Source organism: Balaenoptera ricei, chromosome 7 (genome assembly GCF_028023285.1).
Source record: "Balaenoptera ricei isolate mBalRic1 chromosome 7, mBalRic1.hap2, whole genome shotgun sequence".
Classification (NCBI taxonomy): Eukaryota; Metazoa; Chordata; class Mammalia; order Artiodactyla; family Balaenopteridae; genus Balaenoptera; species Balaenoptera ricei.
The window spans coordinates 15,983,670-15,998,177 of record NC_082645.1 but is presented as its reverse complement, the minus strand read 5'-3'; positions in this window follow the sequence as shown (position 1 = coordinate 15,998,177).

The window sequence follows — 14,508 nt, the reverse complement described above, 5'->3', positions numbered from 1 at the left end:
CAAATAATAAAACTGCAGACATAAGCACCTTAATGATTAGTTTAAATGTAAATGGCCTACTTAGATATAGTCACAATAATCAAAACACTGAGATCTGCAGAATCGATGATAAACATGACTCAACTATATGCTTCTTACAAGAAACTCACTTAAAATCTATGACATAGGTAGGTTGAAAGTAAAAGGATGGGAAACAGTATATCATGTAAACATTAATCAAAATAAAGCAGAGCAAGAGTGGCTATATTAATCTGATAAAGCAAAAATCAAAGCAAAACAATTTACTAGAGACAAGGTAGGACCTTATATAAGTTAAAAGGGTCAGTCCACCAGAAAGACATAACAATCCTAAATCTTAGCAAATTATAAAGCATAAAATACATTAGTGGTTAGAAGTAAAAGGAGAAATATGTAAATATATTACTATATTTAGAGACTTCAGCAATTTTCAACAGCTGATAGAGCTACTAGACAGAAATCATCAAAGATATGGCAGATCTGAGTAACACAATCAAGGAAAGGGATCCAATTGACATAGAGCACTACACCTAAGAAAAGTAGAATATGTATTTTTTCCAAGTGCTTATGGAACATTCACCAAGAAAGACCATGACTTAAGCCATAAAACAAACATTAACAAATTTAAAATAATATAGAAAATGTTCTGACCACAGTGGGATTATACTAGAAAATCAATAACAGCACAGTTTACAATAGCCAAGACATGGAAGCAACCTGAAGGTCCATCGACAGATGAACGGATAAAGAAGATGTGGTACATATATATACAATGGAATACAACTCAGCCATAAAAAAGAATGAAATAATGCCATTTGCAGCAATATGGATGGACCTAGAGATTATCATACTAAGTGAAGTAAGCCAGGAAGAGAAAGACAAATACCATATATCACTTATATGTGGAATCTAAAATATGATACAAATGAACTTATTTACAAAACAGAAACAGACTCACAGACATAGAAAATAAACTTATGGTTACCAAAGGGGAAAGGGGGTGGGAGAGGGATAAATTAGGAGTTTGGGACTAGCAGATACAAACTACTGTATATAAAATAGATAAACAACAAGGTCCTAATATATAGCACAGAGAACTGTATTCAGTATCCTGTAATAAACCATAATGGAAAAGAATATGAAAACAAATATATATACACACACACACACACATATATATGTGTGTGTGTGTGTATATATATACATATATATATATATATATATATATATATATGTGAATCACTTTGCTGTACACCAGAAACGAACACAACATTGTAAATTAACTATACTTTAATTTAAAAAATAAAAGTAACAGAATGATAACAGGAAAAATCTCTAAACATGTGGAAATTAAACAACACACTTCTAGGGGGAGTAGGGGCAAGATGGCGGAAGAGTAAGACGCAGAGATCACCTTCCTTCCCACAGATACAGTAGAAATACATCTACACGTGGAACTGCTCCTACAGAACACCCACTGAACGCTGGCAGAAGACGTCAGACCGCCCAAAAGGCAAGAAAATCCCCACGTACTTGGGTAGGGTAAAAGAAAAAAGAAATAACAGAGACAAAAGAATATGGACGGGACCTGCGCCAGTGGGAGGGAGCCGTGAAGGAGGAAAGGTTTCCAGGCACTAGGAAGCCCCTTTGCGGGCAGAGACTGCGGGTGGCAGAGGGGGGAAGCTTCGGAGCCGCGGAGGAGAGCGCAGCCACAGGGGTGCGGAGGGCAAAGCGGAGAGACTCCCGCACAGAGGCTCGGTGCCAACCAGCACTCACCAGCCCGAGAGGCTTGTCTGCTCACCCGCCGGGGCGGGCGGGGGCTGGGAGCTGAGGCTCGGGCTTTGGTGCTAGCCGGGAGGGAGTCCGGGAAAAAGTCTGCAGCTGCCGAAGAGGCAAGAGACTTTTTCTTGCCTCTTTGTTTCGCGGCGCGCAAGGAGAGGGGATTCAGAGCGCTGCCTAAACGAAATCCAGAGACGGGTGCGAGCCGCGGCTATCAGCGCGGATCCCACAGCAACAGGGGCGCAGAGGGAAAAACGGAGAGATTCCCGCAGAGAGGCTCAGCGCCGAGCAGCACTCACCAGCCCGAGAGGCTTGTCTGCTCACCCGCTGGGGCAGGCGGGGCTGGGAGCTGAGGTGCGGGCTTCGGTCAGATCGCAGGGAGAGGACTGGGGTTGGCAGCGTGAACACAGCCTGAAGGGGTTGGCGTGCCGCGGCGAGCCGGGAGGGAACCGGAGAGGAGGTCTGCAGCCGCCGAAGAGGCAAGAGACTTTTTCTTGCCTCTTTGTTTCGCGGCGCGCAAGGAGAGGGGATTCAGAGCGCCGCCTAGACGAACTCCAGAGGCGGGCGCGAGCCACGGCTAACAGCGCGGACCCCAGAGACTGGTAGGAAACGCTAAGGCTGCTGCTGCTGCCACCAAGAAGCCTGTGTGCGAGCACAGGTCACTCTCCACACTGCCCCTCCCGGGAGCCGGTGCAGCTCGCCACTGCCAGGCTCCCGTGATCCGGGGACAACTTCCCCGGGAGAACACAAGGCGGGCCTCAGGCTGCTGCAACGTCACGACGCCTCTGACGCCGCAGGCTCGCCCCGCCTCCTCTGTACCGCTCCCTCCCCGCGGCCTGAGTGAGCCAGAGCCCCCGAAGCAGCTGCTCCTTTAACCCCGTTCTGTCTGGGCGGGGAACGGACGCCCTCAGGCGACGTACATGCAGAGGCGGGTCCAAATCCAAAGCTGACCGCTGGGAGCTGTACAAACAAAAAAGAGAAAGGGAAATCTCTCCCAGCAGACTCAGAAGCAGCGGATTAAAGCTCCACAAACAACTTGATGTGCCTGCATCTGATGAATACCTGAATAGACAACGAATCATCCCAAATTCAAAAGGTGGACTTTAGGAGCAGGATATATTAATTTCCCCTTTTCCTTTTTTTGTGAGTGTATATGTGTATGCTTCTGGGTGAGATTTTGTCTGTATAGCTTTGCTTTCAGGGTCAGTCCTAGGGTTAGGTCCGTCCATTTTTTTTTTTTTTTTTTTTTACTTAAAAAAATTTTTTTTTCCTAATATATGTTTTCTTAATAATTTTTTTCGTATTTTCTATTTTTAGAAATTAAAAAATTTTTTAATAAGTTTTTTCATATTTTTTATTTTAAAAAATTAAAATTTTTTTTCTTAATAAATTTTTTTCTTAAAAATTTTTTTCTTATTTTTTACTATAAAAATTAAAAAATCTATTTTTAAAAATTAAAAAAAATTTTTTTATGAATACATTTACTCTTAATAATCTTTTTCTTATTTTTTATTATAATAGCTTTATTTTATTTTATTTTATCCTCTTTTTTTCTTTCTATTTTTTTCTCCCTTATATTCTGAGCTGTGTGGATGAAAGGCTCTTGGTGCTCCAGCCAGGCATCAGGGCTGTGCCTCTGAGGTGGGAGAGCCAACTTCAGGACACTGGTCCACAAGAGACCTACCAGCTCCACGTAATACCAAACGGCAAAAATCTCTCAGAGATCTCCATCTCAACATCAAGACCCAGCTTCACTCAACGACAAGCAAGCTACAGGGCTGGACACCCTATGCCAAACAACTAGCAAGACAGGAACACAGCCCCATCCAGTAGCAGGGAGGCTGCCTAAAATCATAAGGACACAGACACCCCAAAACACACCACCAGACGTGGACGTGCCCACCAGAAAGACAAGATTCAGCCTCATCCACCAGAACACAGGCAATAGTCCCCTCCACCAGGAAGCCTACACAACCCACTGAACCAACCTTACCCACTGGGGACAGATACCAAAAACAACGGGAACTACGAACCTGCAGCCTGTGAAAAGGAGACCCCAAACACAGTAAGATAAGCAAAATGAGATGACAGAAAAACACACAGCAGATGAAGGAGCAGGGTCAAAACACACCAGACCTAACAAATGAAGAGGAAATAGGTAGTCTACCTGAAAAAGAATTCAGAATAATGATAGTAAGGATGATCCAAAATCTTGGAAATAGAATAGACAAAATGCAAGAAACATTTAACAAGGACGTAGAAGAACTAAAGAGGAACCAAGCAACGATGAAAAACACAATAAATGAAATTAAAAATACTCTAGATGGGATCAATAGCAGAATAACTGAGGCAGAAGAAAGGATAAGTGACCTGGAAGATAAAATGGTGGAAATAACTACTGCAGAGCAGGATAAAGAAAAAAGAATGAAAAGAACTGAGGACAGTCTCAGAGACCTCTGGGACAACATGAAACGCACCAACATTCGAATTATAGGGGTCCCAGAAGAAGAAGAGAAAAAGAAAGGGACTGAGAAAATATTTGAAGAGATTATAGTTGAAAACTTCCCTAATATGGGAAAGGAAATAGTTAATCAAGTCCAGGAAGCACAGAGAGTCCCATACAGGATAAACCCAAGGAGAAACACGCCAAGACACATATTAATCAAACTGTCAAAAATTAAATATAAAGAAAACATATTAAAAGCAGCAAGGGAAAAACAACAAATAACACACAAGGGAATCCCCATAAGCTTAACATCTGATCTTTCAGCAGAAACTCTGCAAGCCAGAAGGGAGTGGCAGGATATACTTAAAGTGATGAAGGAGAAAAACCTACAACCAAGATTACTCTACCCAGCAAGGATCTCATTCAGATGTGATGGAGAAATTAAAACCTTTACAGACAAGTAAAAGCTGAGAGAGTTCAGCACCACCAAACCAGCTTTACAACAAATGCTAAAGGAACTTCTCTAGGCAAGAAACACAAGAGAAGGAAAACACCTACAATAACAAACCCAAAACCTTTAAGAAAATGGGAATAGGAACATACATATCGATAATTACCTTGAATGTAAATGGATTAAATGCTCCAACCAAAAGACACAGGCTGGCTGAATGGATACAAAAACAAGACCCATATATATGCTGTCTACAAGAGACCCACTTCAGACCTAGAGACACATACAGACTGAAAGTGAGGGGATGGAAAAAGATATTCCATGCAAATGGAAATCAAAAGAAAGCTGGAGTAGCAATTCTCATATCAGACAAAATAGACTTTAAAATAAAGAATATTATAAGAGACAAAGAAGGACACTATATAATGATCAAGGGATCGATCCAAGAGGAAGGTATAACAATTGTAAATATTTATGCACCCAACATAGGAGCACCTCAATACATAAGGCAAATACTAACAGCCATAAAAGGGGAAATTGACAGCAACACAATCATAGTAGGGGACTTTAACACCCCACTTTCACCAATGGACAGATCATCCAAAATGAAAATAAGTAAGGAAACACAAGCTTTAAATGATACATTAAACCAGATGGACTTAATTGATATTTATAGGACATTCCACCCAAAAACAACAGAATACACATTTTTCTCAAGTGCGCATGGAACATTCTCCAGGATAGATCATATCTTGGGTCACAAATCAAGCCTTGGTAAATTTAAGAAAATTGAAATCGTATCAAGTATCTTTTCCGACCACAGCGCTATGAGACTAGATATCAATTACAGGAAAAGATGTGTAAAAAATACAAACACATGGAGGCTACACAATACACTACTTAATAACGAAGTGATCACTGAAGAAATCAAAGGGGAAATCAAAAAATACCTAGAAACAAATGACAATGGAGATACGACGACCCAAAACCTATGGGACGCAGCAAAAGCAGTGCTAAGAGGGAAGTTTATAGCAATACAAGCCTACCTCAAGAAACAGGAAACATCTCGAATAAACAACCTAACCTTGCACCTAAAGCAATTAGAGAAAGAAGAACAAAAAAAACCCCAAAGCTAGCAGAAGGAAAGAAATCATAAAGATCAGGTCAGAAATAAATGAAAAAGAAATGAAGGAAACAATAGCAAAAATCAATAAAACTAAAAGCTGATTCTTTGAGAAGATAAACAAAATTGGGGCTTCCCTGGTGGCGCAGTGGTTGAGAATCTGCCTGCCAATGCAGGGGACACGGGTTCGAGCCCTGGTCTGGGAAGATCCCACATGCCACGGAGCAACTGGGCCCGTGAGCCACAATTACTGAGCCTGCGCGTCTGGAGCCTGTGCTCCGCAACAAGAGAGGCCGCGATAGTGAGAGGCCCGCGCACCGCGATGAAGAATGGCCCCCGCTCTCCGCAACTGGAGAAAGCCCTCGCACAGAAACGAAGACCCAACACAGCCATAAATAAATAAATAAATAAATAAATAAATAAATAAATAAATAAATAAAGAATGCTCAACATCATTAATCATTAGAGAAATGCAAATCAAAACTACAATGAGATATCATCTCACACCGGTCAGAATGGCCATCATCAAAAAATCTAGAAACAATAAATGCCGGAGAGGGTGTGGAGGAAAGGGAACTCTCTTGCACTGTTGGTGGGAATGTAAATTGATACAGCCACTATGGAGAACAGTATGGAGGTTCCTTAAAAAACTACAAATAGAACTACCATACGATCCAGCAATCCCACTACTGGGCATATACCCTGAGAAAACCATAGTTCAAAAAGAGTCATGTACCAAAATGTTCATTGCAGCTCTATTTACAATAGCCAGGACATGGAAGCAACCTAAATGTCCATCGACAGATGAATGGATAAAGAAGATGTGGCACATATATACAATGGAATATTACTCAGCCATAAAAAGAAATGAAATGGAGGTATTTGTAATGAGGTGGATGGAGTTAGAGTCTGTCATACAGAGTGAAGTAAGTCAGAAAGAGAAAAACAAATACAGTATGCTAACACATATATACGGAATCTAAGGGGAAAAAAAGCCATGAAGAACCTAGTGACAAGACGGGAATAAAGACACAGACCTACTAGAGAATGGACTTGAGGATATGGGGAGGGGGTGGGGTGAGATGTGACAGGGTGAGAGAGTGGCATGGACATATATACACTACCAAATGTAAAATAGATAGCTAGTGGGAAGCAGCCACATAGCACAGGGAGATCAGCTCGGTGCTTTGTGACCACCTAGAGGGGTGGGATGGGGAGGGTGGGAGGGAGGGAGATGCAAGAGGGAAGAGATATGGGAACATATTGTATATGTATAACTGATTAACTTTGTTATAAAGCAGAAGCTAACACACCATTGTAAGGCAATTATACTTCAATAAAGATGTTTAAAAAAAAAAAAAAAGATATAAAAGTTAATAAAAAAAAAAAAACACACTTCTAAATGACACAAGGGTCAAGTAGGAAGTCTCAAAGGAAATAAAAATATGCATAGACTGAATGAAAACTAAAATGTAATATATCATATAATATTGAGGTGTATCTAAAGCAGAGATGATAGAAATTTATGACACATACACATAATGCTTACGTTAGAAAGGAGTAAAGGTCTCAAATGAATAATCTAAGTTTATATCTCAAGAAACTAGTAGAAAAGGAACAAAATAAAAGAAAAATAAGTATAAAAACAAAATTTAAAAGATGAGAGCAGATATCAATGAAAATGAAAATAGGAAAATATGTTGTGAGGTCCTCAAATCACCCCTAGTCTTGATGATTTACTGGTAATATTCAGCATAGAGTCATATTCACAGCTAAGATTTCTTAGAGTGAAAAACTATAAAGCAAATTCAACATCAAAAGGTGCATAAGTAAAGTTCAGGGGAGGCCAGGCACAAGCTTCCAAGAGTCCTCTCCCAGTAGAGTCACACAGATTGAACTTAATTCCCCCAACAATCAGATATGACAACATTTGTGAAGTGTTGCCAACCACAGAAGCCCATTGGAGACCTACTGCCCCAGGTTTTTGTTGGGATCTGATTTCGTAAGCACCCTCTGCTGGGCACATACTCAAATTCCAGACTTCCAAAAGGAAAGCACGTGTTCAACAAAACCACATTGTTTGTACAAAACAGTTTAGGCATAGGAAGCCACTTTTATCATATCAGAATAGTGGGAGCCCTTCTGAAATACAAGTTCCCAGGGCCAACCTTGAAAACAGGCCTTTCAAAGGATAGCAATCTCAGGCCTCCTATGTTAACTCTTTTTTGCTTAAAGAAAAAAAAAGGTATCAATGAAATAAAATGCTGCTTCTTTGAAAAGAAAATCAATGCATTTTATAAACCTCTAGCCCGACTGAAAACAATAGGAAAGATAGAAGACAAAAAATAACCCATATCAGGAGTAAAATGAATCTTACAATCAGTTATGGGTAATAAAAGGAAATACTGTGAATAATTTCATGTTCACAATTTTACAACATAGAAGAAATGATCCACCTCCTTGAAAACCACAAATTAAAACTCAACCAAGGTGAAATGGATGATCTGAGTAGTCCTTTAATCATTGATTTTGTAATTGATCTTGTAATTAAAATCTCCAGAAAAAGAAATCCCCAGGTCTGGTTTTACTGAAGAATTCTGCCAAATAATTAAACAATTAATACAATTTTAAGTCTCTTCTAAAAATTGAAGAGGAGGAAGGAGTGTGTGTGTGTGTGTGTGTGTGTGTGTGTGCTTATAAAAAGGCAACATGAGGAATCCTTGTGGTATTGGAACTATTCAGTATCTTGATTGTGGTGGATGCATGAAATTACACCCATGATAAAATTGTGTAAAGCTTAATACACATATGGACACATAAATGAATAGAAATAAAACTGGGGGAATCTGAATTAGACAGGTGGACTTTATCAGTGTCAATATCCTGCTTGTGTTATTGTTCTATAGTTTTGGAAAATGTTACCATTGGGAAGATGGGGTACAGTGTACAAAGAATCTCTCTGTATTATATCTTACAGCTGCATTTGAATGTACATTTATCTCCAAAATTATAATTAAAAATCCAAACACAGTATGCATGGTGAACTCCCAGTCTAGTTGCTTCTGGCAACATTTCCCCACCACTGACGTAAGCCAAAGATCAAGATAATGTCTAGTTCTATTCTAAAGGGGTAGTTTAATGTTATAGTGGGTAACAAGTGGGATTTTATAAGAGAATAGAATAGAAATTATAAGAGTGCATTTCAATGTAGTGAGGATAAAGATTGTTTTGTGAAATTTTTGCATACCATGTGTGTATAAAGATTATATATTTATCCAATTTATAAATCCATATATTGGGGACCCACTTTCTGTGCCTCTTCGGGTGTATTCAGTCCCAACTGAACCCCCAAGTCCTGCATCTTGCTCAGTGGAGAGCCCTGGTGTCTTCTGCTGTCCCTCTTTTCCTAATGACACTGGCTGTTTCAGATGCCCACAGGAGGGAAGGTCAGGCTCCGGACACAGCCCCCAACACACCTGCTGTGGTGGGGATACGGCAGCTGCAGCTCCCTTGTCCAACCCAACTAGACCACAGAGGCTCTGCCTGAAAACACAGGCAATGTTGGCATCTCCTGCGGCCAGTGTTGACTGAGGAGAGACAGGAGATGGAAGCGGCCAACAAAGTTCTTTCCCTCTTCCTTGCAACAGACTTTTCCAGGCTGCAGTGTCTTCATAGAGCCTTCTGGTGACACCTGCATGGCCAAAGCCCCTTATGTTTGCAGACAGCCATCACTAACTTGGCAACACACCTCCTTCCCTACCTTACTCCCTACCTCACCTATAATAAGGCACTAGTACCAAGGCTTTGCCTCAGGCTAGGTTTTCCAGGGACCCTGGATAGAGACAAGTCAAAGATAAGTCTCCATATTATACACATACAAATTTGTACACACATGTGCATATATATAATATGCAGGCAATGGGTCATAATGAAAATATATTTCTATAGGTTGGGCTTAAAATTTTTGCACGTCACTGGTGCAGCCATGGTCTTCAGCCTAAGAATTCCTTTATCCCAGCCACTGGCCTCACCAGGCCCTGCCAGGCGCATAATCCTCGGGTTATGTCCTCCACCTGGGTGAGTAATCTGAGGGAAGGCCTCATCTCAGTCTTCACTCTGCCCCCCAACAGAATCCGGGTCCAAGTCAGAAGTGGGGGGACGATATGCTGGGCAGGAAAGCCATGAGGATCTGTCTGGAACGGATGCAACTGAGGGAGCCCTGGGAACCCAGCCAGGAAAGGGGCCTTGGGAATCCTCCCTACCCCTCACGTTCCCAATCCTTCTCGGGAGCACCAGGCAGAATGTGATAATTCTGGGGCTGCCAGGCAGGAGGACGAAACGTAGCCCTGACCCCCCCGTGTCCACTTCTCGTCAGTGCTTGCACTAATGACCAGAGCTCCCTGGGACTCATTTTTGCTCAGCACAGCAAGCAACTTGGGTCAGCTGCTTTCCAAGAATCCTCAGAGAGATAGAGAAATAGGGGCCCGAGACGGAGCCTGTCTACAGGGGACTGCTCCACTTAACTGTGTCCTTGCCCTGGCCCCTCAGTGTCCTTCCTGATTCAGAAACAAAAACCCAAATAGACCTTGAGATACAAGAGCTGAGGCATGTGCCCACTTCTTGTGCACTCTGTGGTCTTGACCCTGGAATGGTTGGCCACCCCTCCCTCAGGACAGGCCCCACTGCATCACGTCCTAGACCCATACGTATGTGTTATTCTGAGCTGGGGGGTGATCAGTAGATTTTCTGGGTTCCCAGGAATAGAAATCAGAACACAGCTGCACTCATCTTCTGAAATGGCCTCTGGAGCTCAGACAGGAGATGGAAGGTGGCTGGGGAGACAGGAAATTGCTGGAGAAGACAGACAGAGCTCAGCCACTGTGCCAATGTCATGCACTCTACTGACTCCCAGCCCCAAGTCCAGCCCTCTGTACTCTGTTCTGTGATGTTGAGCAGGAGGTCTGCAGCCCCATTTCTCAGATTCCCTCCCCAGAGGACTTCTTCAGTCCTGCCAGTGAGAGGCGGTGGCAGGGAACTGGAAGGCCAGCAAAGGGGAAAGAGACCCTTTTCCCGTCCCAGCTTCTGTAGGCATCTCTGCGTCTATAGTGGCAACTACACTGCAGTGCTGTTGGCAGCTCATGCACCAGCCATGGGACACCACACCCCCTCCCTGAATGGAGTCCAGGCTTCCTTCCGAGGGCCAAGCATGAACTGTGTTTCACCCTCTGTCGTCTGAGTGCCAGCTCCAGCAGCCCCTCTCCAGGGCCACAGCTGCCCCTGCACTCTTCCTGTGGCCTCCCTAGCCCTAAGGGACACCAGCTGAACCCTGCACTTATTCTTTTCTGAGTTGCCTCATCACACCATTTTCTTGCTTTCAACTTTCCCATACCCATGTTAAATCCCCTCCATTTGAAATACTTTGAACACTCCGTTTCTGCTTTTCTGCCTGAACTTTGACTGACACAGCCATCATAACAGAACACGCCCATGCTGACACAAGGAGCCATAGGATGGTTTATTCAAAGGGACCTGGATCATGGAGTCCAGTCCTCATCCTATAATCAAAGAAAAGAACATCCAGGGAGACCAAGCATGTGGCACAAAGAGGGACTGGGCATTAGCAGCCTGGCCAAAAATAGACCCCAAGTTTCCTGACCCCCACCCGGGCCCTTGTCACTGCACCGAGTGTCAAGTCCAACTTTCCATGGCTCTGCTCAGGAATCCCAGTATGTCCATGGCCTGTTCCCTGGGGGAATCCCAGCAAACCCTTCAGTACAGCGAAGTGGCCAGGGTTTTCCTCCATTCCTCTTCAGCACTGGGCCCCCCATGTGGAAGGAATCCATGGTTCTCCAGTCAGACACTCACTCATCAGCTTTTCCCATGCAATTCTGGGTGAGGAAGCAAAGTTCAGAGAACAGATATGAAGATGTGAGCTGGAAATTCAGAAATTCTAAAATCTGAATGCTGATTGTTTGTATGGTCTCATAGAAGCTATTTATTCTCTGTTTTTCCAATAAGAGGCAGAAACATACCCTGGAAGATTTTATGGAGAGTGACTTCATTTTAATAAATGTGAGCTAAGGTTCAGAGAGGTTTAGTCATGTGTCAAAGTTCACAAGGTCAGCTGGAGTCAGAAGCAGGACCAGAACCCAGGTCACCTGATTCTCAGACCAGTAGTAAAGAAAGTTGAGTAGAAATATTGGGGCCCTTGGTGAAGGTTTGGATGGCTACAGCAGGGAGCTGGGAGAAATGGTAAACTGTCTCCCAGTGGGGTGCAGGGTGCTGATACGTGTGCTGCAAGCTGGGAAATTATGCCCAGCTACCCAGACCTGCTTCTGCTTGCTGACAGCTGAGATAGAATATTCCCAGTAAGGACAAATAGACCTGTCTTGAGCAAGTGGCTGACAGCCGGAGGGTCCTATCCATCACTGTTGTCTGGCTGGCCAACCAGCTGGGTGACCGAGGGTCCTCAGGTTTCTCCCCAGAGCCTTCGCTGTCTCCATCAGTCGTGGGCTGCCTTCCCCAGACCCTCACTTTGTCTTTAGCAAGAAACATCCTCTACCTGAGGACTCTGGGGAAAAGACAGGAGGCAGCATCTCTCTCCAGGATCCCCCAAACCAGCCAATCTCACTCCTGCACCTCTATTCCTATCTAGTTGACATCCTTGTCCCTTTCTTTGTGAATTATTCCCATAGCAACGATCATGTACTCAAATACTTTTGCCCTTATAGTCTTTATCAGTATGTGCTTTGTATGAGGAAATAAATATGGCACTAAGAGTTGAGTCCCACTGTTCATTCATTCATTCATCCATTCATTAGATTTAGTATGTCTTATGGCAAGGCTATGGTGCCTCTAAGGAACTCACTACAACAGGGGCCCCACAGCCCATCATGACAGCAAGTATCATAAGGCATCACTGCTGAAGTTTGCGGTGTGGGAAGATTAACAGCAGCAGCAATGATAATATAAGCCTACACTTGTGTGCATGCCACGTACGGTGTCTCTGCTGAGCCGTTGACAGTGTTATTTATTCCTTCTAGAACTCTACAGGCAGGTGTGGTTCTTACCTCTTTTCTCAGAAGACAACAAAGCCAAGAGAGAGTAAGGAACTTGCCCCGGTCAGGTGCAAGGGCAGCAGATGAGAGGGTCCTGATGGGAGGTCGGGTGGATGCCTCCAGAGCCTGCCCCTCCCTCACATAACAAAAGCCTGGAGTGATGACACAGAGAAATGTACTCTTACCCAAACGTCCATCAGCTTTAAAAGCTGAGGAACCTCTTACTTCCTGCCACGTTTCATCACAATGGTTGCAATAGCAATTAAGTTACGGACTGCTGATTGATTAAACCACCACCCTCTCCCCATGATTGTTGCTGGCAACGTTGTTCAGCTCTCCCCATAGTGAGAAAGCACTCATCAGCAAACACTCTGCATTTTCTCAGTGTAATGCAGTGGGTCATTATCAAGTTCATTTACTAAAAATGTCTCCTGGCAACTTCTCCTGTGCTACTTGCTGTGTCCTTTTACACAGTCCCAGTCAAAACTATCCAGCTTACATCTCCAGTGGGACTTTCCCTTCTTGGATCCCACATGTACTTGGTTGTTGCTTTTGCAAGAAAATGTGGAATCATCATCACTGACAATGAAAAACATGTCAAAGTGTACCCCTTGGCTGTTGCCACTCTTTTCTGTGCATACAATGAATTTCTGTTTCATTGCTGTATCATAGTATTATCGTTGGGAAGACACTTTTCTTTTTTTTTTTTTCGTATGTGAATGTTGTAGCAACTTTATTCTTTTTTTTCTTTTTTCACACACGCACGCTGTATTTTATTTTTACAAGAGGCAAATAGACTGACACCAAGCATTGTAAATGGATGACCACAACAAAAGCAACAATGATTGCAATTACCAAACATGAAACACACTCATACTATGTCATAATATTGACATTCAGTCCAGTAATCCTCCACTGTAACAGCTCCTTTACTTTGCAGTGAAAATTGATTTGTATATTTTTTGCCTCTGAGTCCTTGTGGGATTTTTTTTTATTATTATTCAAACAGAAAGTCACAAAAATTATAATCATCCTCATCAGTTCACTCAGTCCCATGTAATTAATTTTTTTTCATCTTATCTTTTGTTAGCACTTTTATGAGTTCATCAGTTTTTCATTAGAGTTCTGAAAATGCTTATTCATTCAGTTCAGCAGTACAGTCAGTTACCAGAAACCTGTACTTGTCAGAGTCTTTTCCATGAATTCCTTGAAGATGAAACCCTTTTATAGGAACATATTTGCAAAAGCATCAGAGTACACCCAGAACTGTCTGTAAATGACAAAAGACATAAAGATGACCACGGTTAAAGATTTGATGAAAGTTCATAATAATGCAATTGACAAGGAAATTTAGTTATTTCTGAGATATACATTTTAAAGTAATAACTAGAATTATGACTTATACCAGAACATATAAGATTTTTAGAAATTTCTTGCAATGTCTGAAACATTTATGTTAACATATTTCCATACAAATAACCCAATGAAAGTTTAGTATTCATTGTTTTGTTTGTTTGTTTTTTATACTGCAGATTCTTATTACTCATCAATTTTATACACATCAGTGTATACATGTCAATCCCAATCGCCCAATTCATCACACCACCATCCTCACCCCACCACGGTTTTCCCC